The sequence below is a fragment of the Oreochromis aureus genome, linkage group 3 (assembly GCF_013358895.1).
Source record: "Oreochromis aureus strain Israel breed Guangdong linkage group 3, ZZ_aureus, whole genome shotgun sequence".
Classification (NCBI taxonomy): Eukaryota; Metazoa; Chordata; class Actinopteri; order Cichliformes; family Cichlidae; genus Oreochromis; species Oreochromis aureus.
The window spans coordinates 5,185,107-5,199,145 of record NC_052944.1 but is presented as its reverse complement, the minus strand read 5'-3'; the positions used below and the strand labels follow the sequence as shown (position 1 = coordinate 5,199,145).

Sequence of the window (14,039 nt, the reverse complement as noted above, 5' to 3'; positions counted from 1 at the left end):
TGGATATGTAAAGCGCTTTGGGGTCCTTAGGGACTAGTAAAGCGCTATATAAATACAGGCCATTTACCATTTACCATTCTCTCTCATACTTCTTTACTGTAATTTTAAAACTATCCATTAATCCTTTAGATATTTTTTACAGTTAGGTCCACATGTATTTGGACACTCACACAAGTTGTTGTTGTTTTTAAACTGTTTACTGAAACAAATTCCAATTATAGTTAAATAACAGACAACATCTGTAGACTCTCAGGTTTCAGGTACATTACAATACATACATTCAAACTGGATGAAGGTGTTATGATTCAATGAAATGTTGTGGTTTGTGATCACATGCTGGCTGTTTTGATGTTTGGCTCCTCCCATTGGTGTACGTGTGGTTTTTGAATCTCCTCCCTCCAGGCTGGGCGTGTGGGTGTGTCTGTGGCTGGTGATCAGGCTAGAGCGCTTATTGGCTGATCCAAACAAGCTCTTGAAGTCTGGATTGGATGATTGAATGGACAGCAGCCTCTTAACCTCCAGCTGACAGCGCCCTCCCTTGTCTCCTCTACACCCACAAAGAGCCAGCTAGTTGTTTGTAGTTCTCAGCGTCTGTGTGAGAAAGTCTTTTCGTACAGTGTGCGCTGTTTGTAATTAAGATATCTTTGTGTTGGGCTAACAGCATTTTTGTTAATTCTTATTCATGTGTGTACACTGAGCACTGCAGCAGTTCATTAGGAGTGAGAAGCCCTTTTTCTTTTTTTTGGTAGGAGCTTAGTTTAGAGAATTGTCTTGTTTGCTTTTACTTTCTGAAACGGAAGATTAGAAAAAATCCAAAACTTTTTTGTTTGTTATTTTGACGTTGTTCATATCTGAAGAATATAAACTGCTGATTAGCCCCTTTAGTTAGTGTGTTGCTGGCCTGTCATGGGAGTCATGGGAGTGGGGATCGCTCCTGCATGTTAGGTCCCGGTTACCCCTAGGCCGGGTCGAGGGTCGAGGAGTTTCAGCCCCTTAAAATGTGCAACCCTGTTTTTGAAGGGAGAAAAGTAATTATTTTTTTAATGCTCAAATTTCCCATTGATAGGGCCAATGTGAGTTTATCATTTTCCAGATTGAGTTGATTGGTTCAGCTGCCCGTCATGTGCGAAGGTAACTCTACTTGGACAAACTGCCCGAAATGCATTGACAGAAACATCTCAGGGATTTTGAGTCATTCTGCACTCCGAATTCCTTAATTGCGTTAAAAATTTTTAATCACGTTAACCGTGATGGTGGATTAATTTGCGTTAACACGTTATTTTTGACAGCATTACTTTAAACACATCAATCATGTAATCTTTATCTATTTTGGGATTAGGAACTTCTGCATCATCATTTAATATCCACTAATGATATCCAACTCTTGCTTCTTAAAACCACCCTCTCTAGGATGTTTATTGTCGGTTGACTCAGCCAAGTCAGTCAGAAATGGCTCCACATAATCAAAGAATTTTATTTGGAATATTTTTTTAAATGAGGATTTGTTTTTAGTAATTCCTTCCTTGCTTCCCTTTCTTTCCATAGCAAATCATATTCTGTTTTATTTTTGATTGACATACTCTTAATTTGCAGCAATTTACTGGCCCCATAATAAAGTATTATATACAAGCTAAATCTCAATCACTGATCCCGAGTTTCCTCTTCTTCATTTATGGCACCAACTTAATTACTTCGGACATCATGAGTAGGATCAGTATGTTGTTGCATGTCAATGCTGCTTTATTGATCGAGACTCACCAGCCTTTTTATTTGATAAACACTTCTACAAAATAGAAGTATGAGGCTGTATTGCTTCCGTCTATTGTAATGAGGAACGTTAGGTTGCTAGCAAACAACACAAAGGAGCTAACAGCGGTACTGCAGAGTCAGAGGGAATATGGAGACTGCACAGAGACCTGCTATCTTCAGAAGTTTTCTGATGACTCTTGTTGGTTTGATGCATCAGTGAGGGTGATGAGACGGAGAACCCGGCTGTGGTGGACTCCTTTGTCATGAGGTGTGAACAGAATCATCTGGAGATCAATGTGACAAAGATCGAGGAAATGATTGTGGACTTTAGGAGAACCAGGAAACCAGTGACCCCAGTTTCAATGCAGGGGTCGATGTGAAAATAGTGAAGGACTATAAATATCTCAGAGCACACAGTGACAAGAAAATGAAGCTTATGCGTAATTTCAATAAGGAAGCTCTGTGGTCTCACATCTGTCTGATGTCACTCATGCTGTATGATTAGTGTGGTATCATACATAATTTTTATAAGTTATACAAATCCCGTTTTTTAATTTGAAATCAGAAAAGTCACACTGAGGGTAAACACAAGCAGCTCTGCGCTAACGTAGCAAGGCACACTGGCTGCGATGACGTTATGTTGACCATACAGATGCCCGCGTTAACCTGACCAGCACAGGTTAACGTGGGCGTGTTTCTAAACAAGCAGAGTTTGAAATATTACTTTTTCTGGGTCACAAAATAAACTTTTAAGATATTTTCATGCCAGAATGGTGCTGTGTAAACTTCAAATACCTGCTCGATTCATGAAGACATCACATATTTGCAAAAGTGCTCTAACGTTCTCGGAGATGCCTGTTACCCACCAGCTGACCGGGTGGTCACTCGGGTTAAACGTAAGGCTGAACTGACAAAAAAAATCACCAGGTATTATAGGAAAAACCATAAAGCCTTCGAACTAAAACAAACGCTGTTGTGACAGTGATGTACACTCCAGCAAACAGCTGATACTAGAAATTAATATTAAATAAATTCTAACAACAGCTGATCAAGCTTAAACGTGCTGCTGTTGTTAAGTGCGACCGCTGGTTTCCTCTTTCTGGCGCAAAGTGGGTGATAAACAAACGAGAGACGATCAGCTGATCATTGATCAGGTTCATGATTGAAGTAGCAACAGGAGAGGGAGGGGAGAGAATGAGAGAAGAAGAGGCAGCTGCAGCGTAAAGACAGAATAACTCCAGCTTTGTGTCTTTTTCATTCTCGCTGAAGTACGGGACGAATCGCGTTCCTTTCCCCCTCAATACGGATGTATTGTAATTGGTCCAGCCCAGAGTTGATCATGACCAACTGGCTAATCCACCACCTTTCATTGTTTATACCATAACAAAAACAAACAAACAAACATAAAAATGAAAAATCATTATTGGCTCACCGGGCAAATGCCCGATATGCCCGATGGCCAGTCCAGCTATGGTCATGCCATCAGTTAACCCTTCACGTGCCAGCTGTGACACGCGTGCCCAGGTTTTGCCGACCCCTGCACTGTAAAATATAACTTGTTTCAACTTAAAAATATGAGGTAAAGGGCTGCCTTAAAATTTTAAGTTAAGTCAAGAAATAGAGTTTGTTCTTATAACACAACCAATTGTTATCTTAATGAAAAATCACACGTTGTCTAAACTTTCGTCTTAGTTTAGTTGACTGAGATTTGTTAGTCAGTTCAACTCCTTTAATTGTCATTTTTACTTGGGAAAACCCTTTCAGCTAAATTAAAATAATCTATTGTTTAAACTCTTGTCCTAGTTCAGTTGACTTGGGTTTTTTAGTTAATTCAAATACTTTAGTAGTTCTTTTAACTTAGGAATCTATTTTAGCTTAACTAACATAATCTGTTAGCTAAGTTGATTTAAGTTTATTAATTAACTGAGCTCCTTAAGGTAGCTGAGTGAACTTGTAAATCAGTTTCATTTTAATTATCAGAGTTGATTGACTGGATGTAAAGAAAAATGTGTATTGAACATCTTAAGTTTTTTTTTTTTTTAACTTTCTAACATCCATTTCAGCAAAACTACCTGTTAGGTTTATCTTAGAGCTCAGGTTTAAATATCTACATTCCTTTAAATTAATTTTCTGTTGTTTACAGAAAAAAAAATAAAAACCCACAGATTCCATTAAAGTCTATCTGATCATTTCATACAGAAAGTTTGTTTTAAGAACATGACAAGACAATTACTCATGAGCACCCAACATTCACCATTTATTGTGCCATCTTAGTCATCTGAGAAACAGAAAAATCAGTGACGTAGCTCATCAGGCTCACAATCCATCAAAACTCAAAGGTTGCTCCCTGTGAAACAATAAATTTGAACTTGGTCTTGAGCCCAGTTTGGGTGAAGATTAAATTCTGGCCAATACTCTAGGAGCAGTAGTGATTCTTGTGAAGTAACAACATAAAGTCTGCATTAATGTAATGTATCAACGGGACACTTGCTATTTTAGAAAAGTTATTCTTTACATTTGCAAAATTTTTAAACTTCATTGTGCTCAGTCACACCTGTTAGCATAAAACTTGAAATATTAAAATAGTACAAAACTTTTGATAAGTGACAGTAAAGATCAGTTTATAACAACTAAGACATCAAACTCTTGTATGTGTCTTCGTTTACAATTGCAACAAATTCCACAGAACCAATATCTCTGAAAATGACTGCATGCTTCTGAAACATTTGATAAGATGGATATTTCAAAAACATCAGTTTGAGTCTGCTCAATTGCAAAACAAAGGAAAAACTACTGACTTGCATGAGATAAGCATCTGCAAAGTCCACCATTATATTGTTGTTCACATAAGCTTCTTAAACCATGAACAAATTGTCTAATCTGGAATGTAAAGTGTAGTCATTTAGTGACATACAAAAGTGAGAATGAGAACTTGCAAGAATAAAAAAACAAACAGTAAAATAAAAACTGTCCTTAACACTAAGGCAATTGTATGCTGTGAGCATACAATTACAGTTCTGCATGGCTTTCTGCAAGAGTCTGTTTCTTAGACCATGCACTAGTGAGATGCACTGCCTTCCATCAATGTTCATTAGGATGTTCTGAATGACTTCAAAGATGTCCTTAAGTTCCTTTGGATAGTCTATGTTGAGGGCAAGAAGGCCCATCAGCATGGAAATGGCACTTGAGACATTCCTCAGATTAGACAGGATTACTGCCGCCTCAAGGACAACCAACACATCGATGATGTCTTCTTCTTTCACCATCGCAATGCCAACTTTCATCCTCTTAGAAAACGTGTCTTCAATACCTGTCGGCTATAAAAGGGTTCAAAGACAAAAAAAAAAAAAAAATTACACAATTACAATTACACAATATCCCTTGTGCTTAATAATTCATGTCTTTCCAAAGAAGAGCCATACTGATGCTTTGGATGATGGTGATTGGCTTTGGGTAACACTTATTAGTTAAAGTTTTTCAGAATGAGATATGCACCCCATGTTACAAATCCATTTCTTGCTTTAAACAAAGACCATGTTCATAAATAACTGAGCATGTCTTCAATTGCAGAATTCAAACAAAATTTTCAATTTAAATGGTAAATGGCCTGTATTTGTATAGCGCTTTACTAGTCCCCTAAGGACTCCAAAGCGCTTTACACATTCAGTCATTCACACACATGGGTGGATGACTGAATCGTGACTCAAGAGTTGACAGTTAGTCTTATAATCGGAAGGTTGCGGTTCGAGCCCCGGCTCCGACAGTTTCAGTCGTTGTGTCCTTGGGCAAGACACTTCACCTGTTGCCTACTGGTGGTGGTCAGAGGGCCCAGTGGTGCCAGTGTCCGGCAGCCTCGCCTCTGTCAGTGCGCCCCAGGGTGGCTGTGGCTACAATGTAGCTTGCCATCACCAGTGTGTGAATTTAAATCTACTTATGCTAAATATTGGCTGTGCTCTAAACCAAATCTGGCTGAGAATACATGAAATGTGCAAACTGCAGCTACACTACAGGATCAGATTATGGCTCCATAGACAATGCTTCTTTAATCAGTTTATTGATTAAAGTTTATTTTTCCCCTATATTAACAGCATGAAAAAGAGCATATAGACATGGCTGAACAGGTTGCATAATTGGCACTGAATATCAACATCCACCTTTACCCAGCTGCCCAATGACTCTGGGCCAGTAACCTTTAATTGCTTACCCAGTCTACACAGTCTCTTTTCCAGGGTCCAGGACATTTCACCAAAGTATTGCCCCCACAGCTGTAGCAGCCACTGCAGCCCCTTAAATATCCTAATATCTCTGCCATTACAATATACAATGTGAGAAATCAAACGTAAAGCTGAAGTGAACAGTACAGCAGCGAAATGTCAAAGACCCTGGTGAAGAAATGAATAAACACAAGACACTAATAATATCAATCCTAGCTTGCCAGTTAGTTTCTCTGAAACCTAGACCAAATCCAGTGTCAAAGATCTTGTAATAATACATTTGGTGAGGAAAAAGTACACATGTTATCATGTGGCATCTATTGTTTCATAGATGCCACATGTTTAATTAAAATTCACTGTGGTGCTGTCATTATTAAATTTACTAAAAGAAACAATGCTAACCTTCACAGTCTTGAAAGTGTGTGAGGGCTCTTCCTTTAGAAAATGAGGTCCTCTGTCCTCTTCCTTTGTGTAGGGCTCTGGTCAAAGAAGTCAAAAAGAAAACAAAAACACTTTTTAAACAGTGTTTATGAAGCATGTAGACAGCTCCAAATTCACAGCTTTTTGATGCATAATTCCATCAATATATGATTATCATTGGAGATTTTGAATCAGGCTTATCAGGACATTCAAGTAGAATATGATATCCAACCTACCACCAATATACATAGATTCTGTAAAAGTTACCACACTAAATGTCCGGTTGTGAAATATGATGACAGACTTTACTTATCAGCTTTCTTTCAATGAGTTCATCAGTTGAACTGGATAACCTAAAACTTAAACAAAGGATTAGATTTCATGAGTTGAACACTTACATCATCACCAAGCATCTTATGAGCCTAGTTAGCCCTCCTATGCCGCTCTTGATTTTGAACAGCTCCACGAACCTCTCCATAATGGTCAAGCACAGCAAAAGGAACCCTTTCAGGTCAACAGATGTAAAGACAGGCAAATTCTGCTTCAACCTGAGCAATAGAAGAAGAGGGGTGGAGAGTACAGGCAGAATAAAAAAAGATTCTTTGAGACCCAAATTTAAGCAAACGGTCATCTGAGGCCCATTAGAGAAAACACAAACACACAAAAGCAAACAAACAAAAAGATGCACTTTACCTGCCGTTCAGCAAACAAGGAAGTTCAGAGAACAATAAGCTCTGTCTCGAAATCTTTTAAAGTAGAATGATTGTGAAAATGACTTATGTGATGTAAAACTTTAGTAAACGTGCGATTAAAAGAACACTGAGTAAAAGGACAAGTAACAATTTCCTTATTCCTCAGATGTTTACCTTGATGAGCAACACTGGTTTAGTCCAACTGCCTCATTAAAGTTACACAACAGGCTTTTTACATTAAAGCCAGCAAGTCCATTACATACTCCCTTTTTAGATCTGAAATACTGTGCAGATTCTGTGTATATGTAGTGGACAGCAATTTACCCAAAAGAGCGCGCAAAGTTTGCAAGTCCACCTCATTTAAATGACAAAGACAGATGTGATCATCTAGACCTGTGAAAATAAATTAATGACAAACTTGCAGTTATGGATGTTATTACAACCACAAGAACCTAAACAGTCTGCTCCATTGCTTTTGTTAATGAATCATTTGTTGGTAACACATCTGAATATTTAGTTTATGCCACCTGCATGTGATCATCAATAGTGCAATATTACTTCTTAAGAAGTACCCTGACACTACAATCTTTATATCATTTGTTCTACAGAGCTATTAAGTTACAATATAATCTGTGGTGTTTCCAGTATGACAAAATGCACAAATTGTAACTTACCATTTGACTCCACTGACAAAAATAAATCCCCAGCATCAAGTTTGGCATCACAGACCTAAAATAAGTAAAATAAAAATATATGTTATAATTATATTGTTTTCGCCATTTATTCATGTTTGCTAATTTTCTGACATATAAACAATGTTAGTTTTGTTACAATACAGAGAATGCAGTTTAATTAAAAGGTAGATTATGCACAAAAAAAAAAAAAAAAAACTTCTGCAGTATACCATGCCAAAATCAGTGTCTCTGATGCCAATTATTTTATCACTACAGCTCTTTTAGTATGGAAACTCACACAATCTAGTCATACTGATCACAAGAGTTCAAAAATAAGTTAAAATGGTGAGCTGTTGTTAAGCATAAAGCATTTCAGGGTAACAAATAACTGCACAATAGAATTAAAGCAAAAACTAAACACACTGGAGGACTATCTGATAAAAACTAATATAATGCTGGTTTGTAGACCATATTTTGTCTCAGTCCTCAGTGCACTCTTGCAGCTTAGCATGCAGCAGTTAATAACAACTTAAGTGATTACATAGGGGTAAACAGATGACAACAAGCATCGGAGTCCTGCCAAAAGTTCTTTTGAACCCAGCCAGTTATTTGAAATATTGCCAAAATGAACTTCCACCAAAATACAACAGCCTGTGAACTTGAAAGAAATTTACAAGTACAGAGACAATATGAAATAAGCTTTATTAATTAGCTGAGTTAGCTTGCTAATATCGCAACAGTGGTTGAGTGCACAACCTTAAAGCTAGCGGCACAATACTTGTGATTTGGTCAGTGCCACATTAAACCCATAAAAAGGCCATGTGTCAGTTTATTAGGTCAAGTTTGGTCATGACATACAAGCTGGACCTTGTCCGCTAAAAGCTACATTAGCTAAAGCAAACATTTCGGTAAAAGAGAAAACACACATCATGCCATAGATTCAAAACATGTTCCAACTTTTGTAGCTCTCTTTCCTTATAGTTATAACCAATGTTACTCACCTTGAAAGCATATTCCAAAGAAGACGATTAGAAAACGTCCAAGTAAAGTGAGCATGTCGTTAACCGCCAATTCCCCATGATGCACCTCGGTAGCAGTCACGTGAGGCAGTTTTGAATCCTGCTGTGCTCAACTTACCCACATTGTCAAGTTCACATAAGTTTCTGATTTAGCTGGACATGAGTTTTCAAGTTAGCTTTTTTTGGTGTAATTGGGACGTTTTTAACTTGTAATTCTATGTTATAACAACAACTTCAGTCATCTATCGTCAAACTGATATAGAATAATATGTTGAAATAACAAACATCTAGAATTACATTTTACAGTGTGCTCTAAAGCATCTGATTTGGATTCCTGAGATCAAATATATTTTCCTTTGGCTTTGTTTTCTTCCCATTTGTGGCTTTAATGTAGTGTTACATCCTGTTTGTTTGCTTCCATCTGTACACATGTCCAGATTCACTGTTATGTTTCTATTCTTACATTGCTGTGTGATCACTGTTCCCTCTGCTGACTGATGTGACCTTTTGTATCTCACACTGATACTTGTCATATTTGTATCTGCGCCTAAAAGATAAAAAGTTTTCCATGCTAAAACACAGCTCCACCTCCTGCAGTTCTCCTCTGAACCACTAGATGTCTCTGTTATCTAAATGAAGACGTGCAGCACAGCAACCACAGCAGCGCTCAGATCACACGTGTCCTGTTCTTATGTATAAAAGCATGAAACAGGTGAGACAGGTGGGATCAATATTAATGTTGTGGAAATATATGAAAAAGCAACAGAAGAGTGAAAACATTTCGTGTTTCTAGAAAGATCTTTCAGCTCATAGCTGCTCACAGACTGTATTTACAAGTGACAAACTGCAACTCTACAGTACATCTACAGTATATATCAAATCTATTCTGTATTCAAATCCATTGAGTGATGTTTGAAAGTCTTTCCAGGTGAGTTTGATCCAGGAGGGTCTGAAGCCAGAGTCAGACAGAGACTGTGCAGAGACTGTAGAAGGACAGAGCAGCAGCAGAGCAGTCCAGATACACTGATGATCCTCTGTCAGATCCAGAGGGACACACAGGGATGATGCTGGACTCTACATTGTGTCTGACAGTGGAGCTGTTCTCAGAGCAGTTCACTCTGCAGCACTGACAGTCATCTGCACTTCATTCCTCTGTCAGTCACTGCTGGATGAAGCTCTCCTCTCCACCTCCCAGTAACATGGCCCAGTCAGGCGTCTCTACACACAAGCTGCTGCTGCTTCAACCTCTCTGGATCATCAGGACACAGCTGCTCCTCTCTCAGCACACACACCGTCCTGTTTACCATCATCAGCTCCACCTGCAGAGAGAAGAAGGAAGAGCAGAGGAGATAAATGAGTGTTTCCAGAGACTCTTCATCAGCTGTCAGTCAGTGATGCAGCACATCCAGTATAAAGAGCAGCAGGGACTTCAGTGCTGGGACTGTACTAGGACTCATTGTTGCTTCACTTTTTCTAATCTTTGGATTTTATTGAAGTTGATGAAAATGTTTTCCCTCCTAGTTTGAGTTTGGACTTTCATTCATTAGAAGAAGCTTGGTGTGTCCACTCTGAGCTCTGTAGGAACCCCAACAACAAGCCCAACAATCCAGATGGACGGTTCCAGCTGTTAACTGGAGAATTCCATCCAAACATCTGCTCTCACTAAATTCTTCCTCACCTACAGACTGTGTTCTTCACTGCTTTAAACTTGGAAATGAATGCAGTCATTGGTCTGTGTGCTGCTTTGTTCAGAGAGCTGATTGGCTGTTGACAGTGTTTGATCAGAGCGTGTCAGCCGTTACTATGGTGACCATAAAGGTCAGAAACAGGAAGTGTTTGTGTCCAATCCTGAAGCCTGTCACCATTCTCCTCTCACAGCTTCACTGAGAAGCTGCAGCTTTACAGGAAACACTGGATCTTTGTTTCATACTGACTGTGTTTAGTACAATACTGCTGACAGCACCACCCACTCACTCCATCACTCTACTGACCTCAGAGTCTCCAGTCTGTAGTCTGGACTCTGCTGAAGATTAGACAGCTGCTTCACATCTGGATCCTTCAGGTTGTTTCCGTACAGGTCCAGCTGTCTCAGATGGGAGGGGTTGGACTTCAGTGCTGCTGCCAGATAATCACAGCTGATCTCTGACAAACCACAGAAACTCAATCTGTATAAAGAATGAAAGATGTAAGTTTATTAGACAAAGTGTGAGCTTGAAATCATTCAGTGTTTCATCATCTGTTCAGAGCTGAAGAAGGTTCAGAATGTAGAAGTTTAGAAAATGGAAACTCCAAACAGCTGAAGCCAACAGGAAGCAGCTTCAAACAGGAAACTGTGCAGAGTTTCAGACTATATGTCCTGATGCAGCCAGTTGGATTTTGGAGATTTGAATCTCTGTTCTGTGACTAAGTCCTTGAATCATTTCTTCCAGTTGGTCCAACAAGACAGACTAAGTATTGGACATGTGTTGTGGCTCCATTAGGGGAGCTTCTACATGTGATGTGATGGCCCCTCTGGGTCTGTCAGGTCACAGCACTGAAGAGACTCAAACTGGGCACACAGTTGTTCCAGTCTGGACCAAAGACTCTATACTGGGACTGAGGGACTGCTTTGACTGCACCCACTGGGACTTTTTAAAGGCTCATGTTCTCACTTAGATCATCGATTTCTACTGACATTTCTTTCTGGGAAAAATGGGGATTACTTTGAAAACAGGAAGTATTTTCCCCAATAAGCAGCCCTGGATTAGTAAATCACTCCAACATGTTCTCAGGCAGAAGAAGCTGTCTTGTTATGAGGGAGAGAAGAAAAGATTGAGGCACAGAAACTTGTTGAAAGAGAGATAAAGCAGCTAAAATCAGGTGTAAAAAACAAAGCAGAGGATGAGCTGAATAAAGGACACTCAAGGCTGGCTTGGAAAGGAATGAAGTCCATGGTGGGGATGCAGAACAAGGAGCAAAGATGAATGTGATGCTGAATCAGCAGAAGACTTGGACTCATTTGATTCCAGCTTTGATATCATTGATTTCAGTGAAGAGCTTTGTGATTGTAGCAAAGGGCTGGTAGCTCTGAGAGTCCCACTGATGAGGTGTTTGTGTGGAAATCTCTTAGTGGGACCAATGAGAGAAAAAGCCCTGGTCCTGATGCTGTGGGAGGAAATGATTGAAGTGTGCTGTGAGGAACTGACTGGGAGATTTTCACACATTTTCCAGTCCTCCTTGGAACAACAGGAAGTTCCCAGCATATGGAAACAAAGGTTAAGTGTCCTATGGCACTCAGTGATGATGGTGCTGTGGCCCCACCACCTCCACCTCTTTGTAAAGGAACTAACTGTAATCTGAAGCTTCAAATGGAACTAAGACTTCTTCCACTAGGTGGCAGTGTCTGATGAGAAAGTGTTAGTGGAGCTGGCCTGGAGTCAGAAACAGGAAGATGCAGGATTTGGGCTGAAATGGGGAAAAGTGGTTGGCACTAGTGCCTTAAAGCAAGAAGGTTGTAGGTTGAAGCTTGTTGGCCTTTCTGTGGAGGTTGGATGTTCTCCCACAGTCCAATGAAATGCTGCTTAGGTTCATTGGTGCTTCTAAATTGGCTGTAGGTGTGGATGTGAGAGAGTGCTTCTCTGTCTCGCTCTGTTGGCCCTGTGATGGACTGCTCACCTGTGCAGGTGGACCACGCCTCTTGCCCTATGACAGCTAGGGCACAGGCTGCAGCCCTGTGAGCCTAAGCTGAATAAACAGTTAGCAAAATGATCCATAGATGGCCTGAAATCCCCCAGTTAGCAGTTTGGTAGATAGCTATGACATGCTAATCCCATCCAGCAGCTGTATTCTACCTGTAAGCTGATCCCTGCTGAGCCAAAGCACTTTTTCATATACAAATTATGACCTTTAATAGAAACCTATTGGTCAGCATCTTATTAGCCTGCTGTTAGCTTCATTCCACAGAAAACTGAGAGAAACTAACAGTTGATAAAGAATAAAGAGAAATGTGCTGATTTAAAGCCTTTGAAGTGCTTCAGATGATCTCTGTCCACTTCTGTCCACTCATTCATTCATGTAAGCTTCTAATGCAGCTTTGATCTTCACAGTCTGCTTCATGAAACTCATTCTAACCCTGAATGTCAGAGTCTTCCTCCTTCTCTTTCCCATCATTCATGCTGGCAGTGGAGGAGATTTGGATGTTGGACTGTGTTTTGGATGATGTGTGTATGTTTGTGTTGGACTGCTGTCTGTAAAGCAAACGCACATTTTGCTTTAGATTTCAGTGTCAGACAGACTTTAAGGTGGAATGAAGAGTTGGAGAGTTTCACAGTGAATTATCCAGTGGAGGATTTTTCTTCTTCTTTGAAGGTTTGAAATGTGAACATTGTTCTGCTGCAGTCAATGGACTAAACCAGAGAAGAAGAAAACAGACTTTACCATGAAGATCCTCAGTGTGGATCAGTATAATATCAGCCTGATGTCTGCAGTTTAGTGTCAGCACAACTTTCACATCATATTCATCTCAGCACAACTAAAACATGCTGACTGACCTCAGAGTTTCAAGTCCACATCCTGGACTCTCCAGGAAACCACACAGATGCTTCACTCCTGAATCCTGCAGCTTGTTGTTGTGACTCAGGTCCAGCTCTCTCAGATGGGAGGGGTTGGACTTCAGCGCTGCTGCCAGATAATCACAGCTGATCTCTGACAAACCACAGCTCATCAATCTGTATAAAGAATGAAAGATGTAAGTTTATTAGACAAAGTGTGAGCTTGAAATCATTCAGTGTTTCATCATCTGTTCAGAGCTGAAGAAGGTTCAGAATGTAGAAGTTTAGAAAATGGAAACTCCAAACAGCTGAAGCCAACAGGAAGCAGCTTCAAACAAACACAACAAAAGAAAAACTCTGAATGTTTCACATTAAAGTCGTACATTTATCATAAAAACAGGACAAAGACTTGAAAAAAAGTCGTGTTTTTCCTTCCAGGAACCACAAGGCTTCACTTTTAAAGGTGAAGTGTGAAAGAAATGGACATATTTGAAGTCCAACACCTTTTTCCAGTCACATGATTAAAGCAGACAAACTACAAGCTCATTTTCATTCCAACAAGTCATCTTCTGACCTGGACTAACAACACTGGTCTCTATGTGCAGCTGGCTGTGAGGGACTGCTTTTGGAGACCAGTGCTCAGGAAAGCGTCTACAAAGTGCAACACTGAAAGAACATCACACACTCATTTGCTTCCAGCACTTTCACACAAACATCTACTGTCATTATTGTCACCAAACTC

The 14,039-nt window shown here is 39.7% G+C and overlaps 1 long non-coding RNA gene across 1 annotated transcript; it reads right to left on the bottom strand.

Annotated features, from left to right (window-relative positions):
- Positions 1-10,028: 10,028 nt before the first annotated feature.
- LOC120438774 lies at positions 10,029-13,341 on the bottom strand. Its single transcript, XR_005612130.1, has 3 exons — positions 13,298-13,341; positions 10,760-10,933; positions 10,029-10,087 (listed from the first exon to the last, which is right to left on the bottom strand). It is a non-coding gene; the product is annotated as an uncharacterized LOC120438774 (long non-coding RNA).
- Positions 13,342-14,039: the final 698 nt, after the last annotated feature.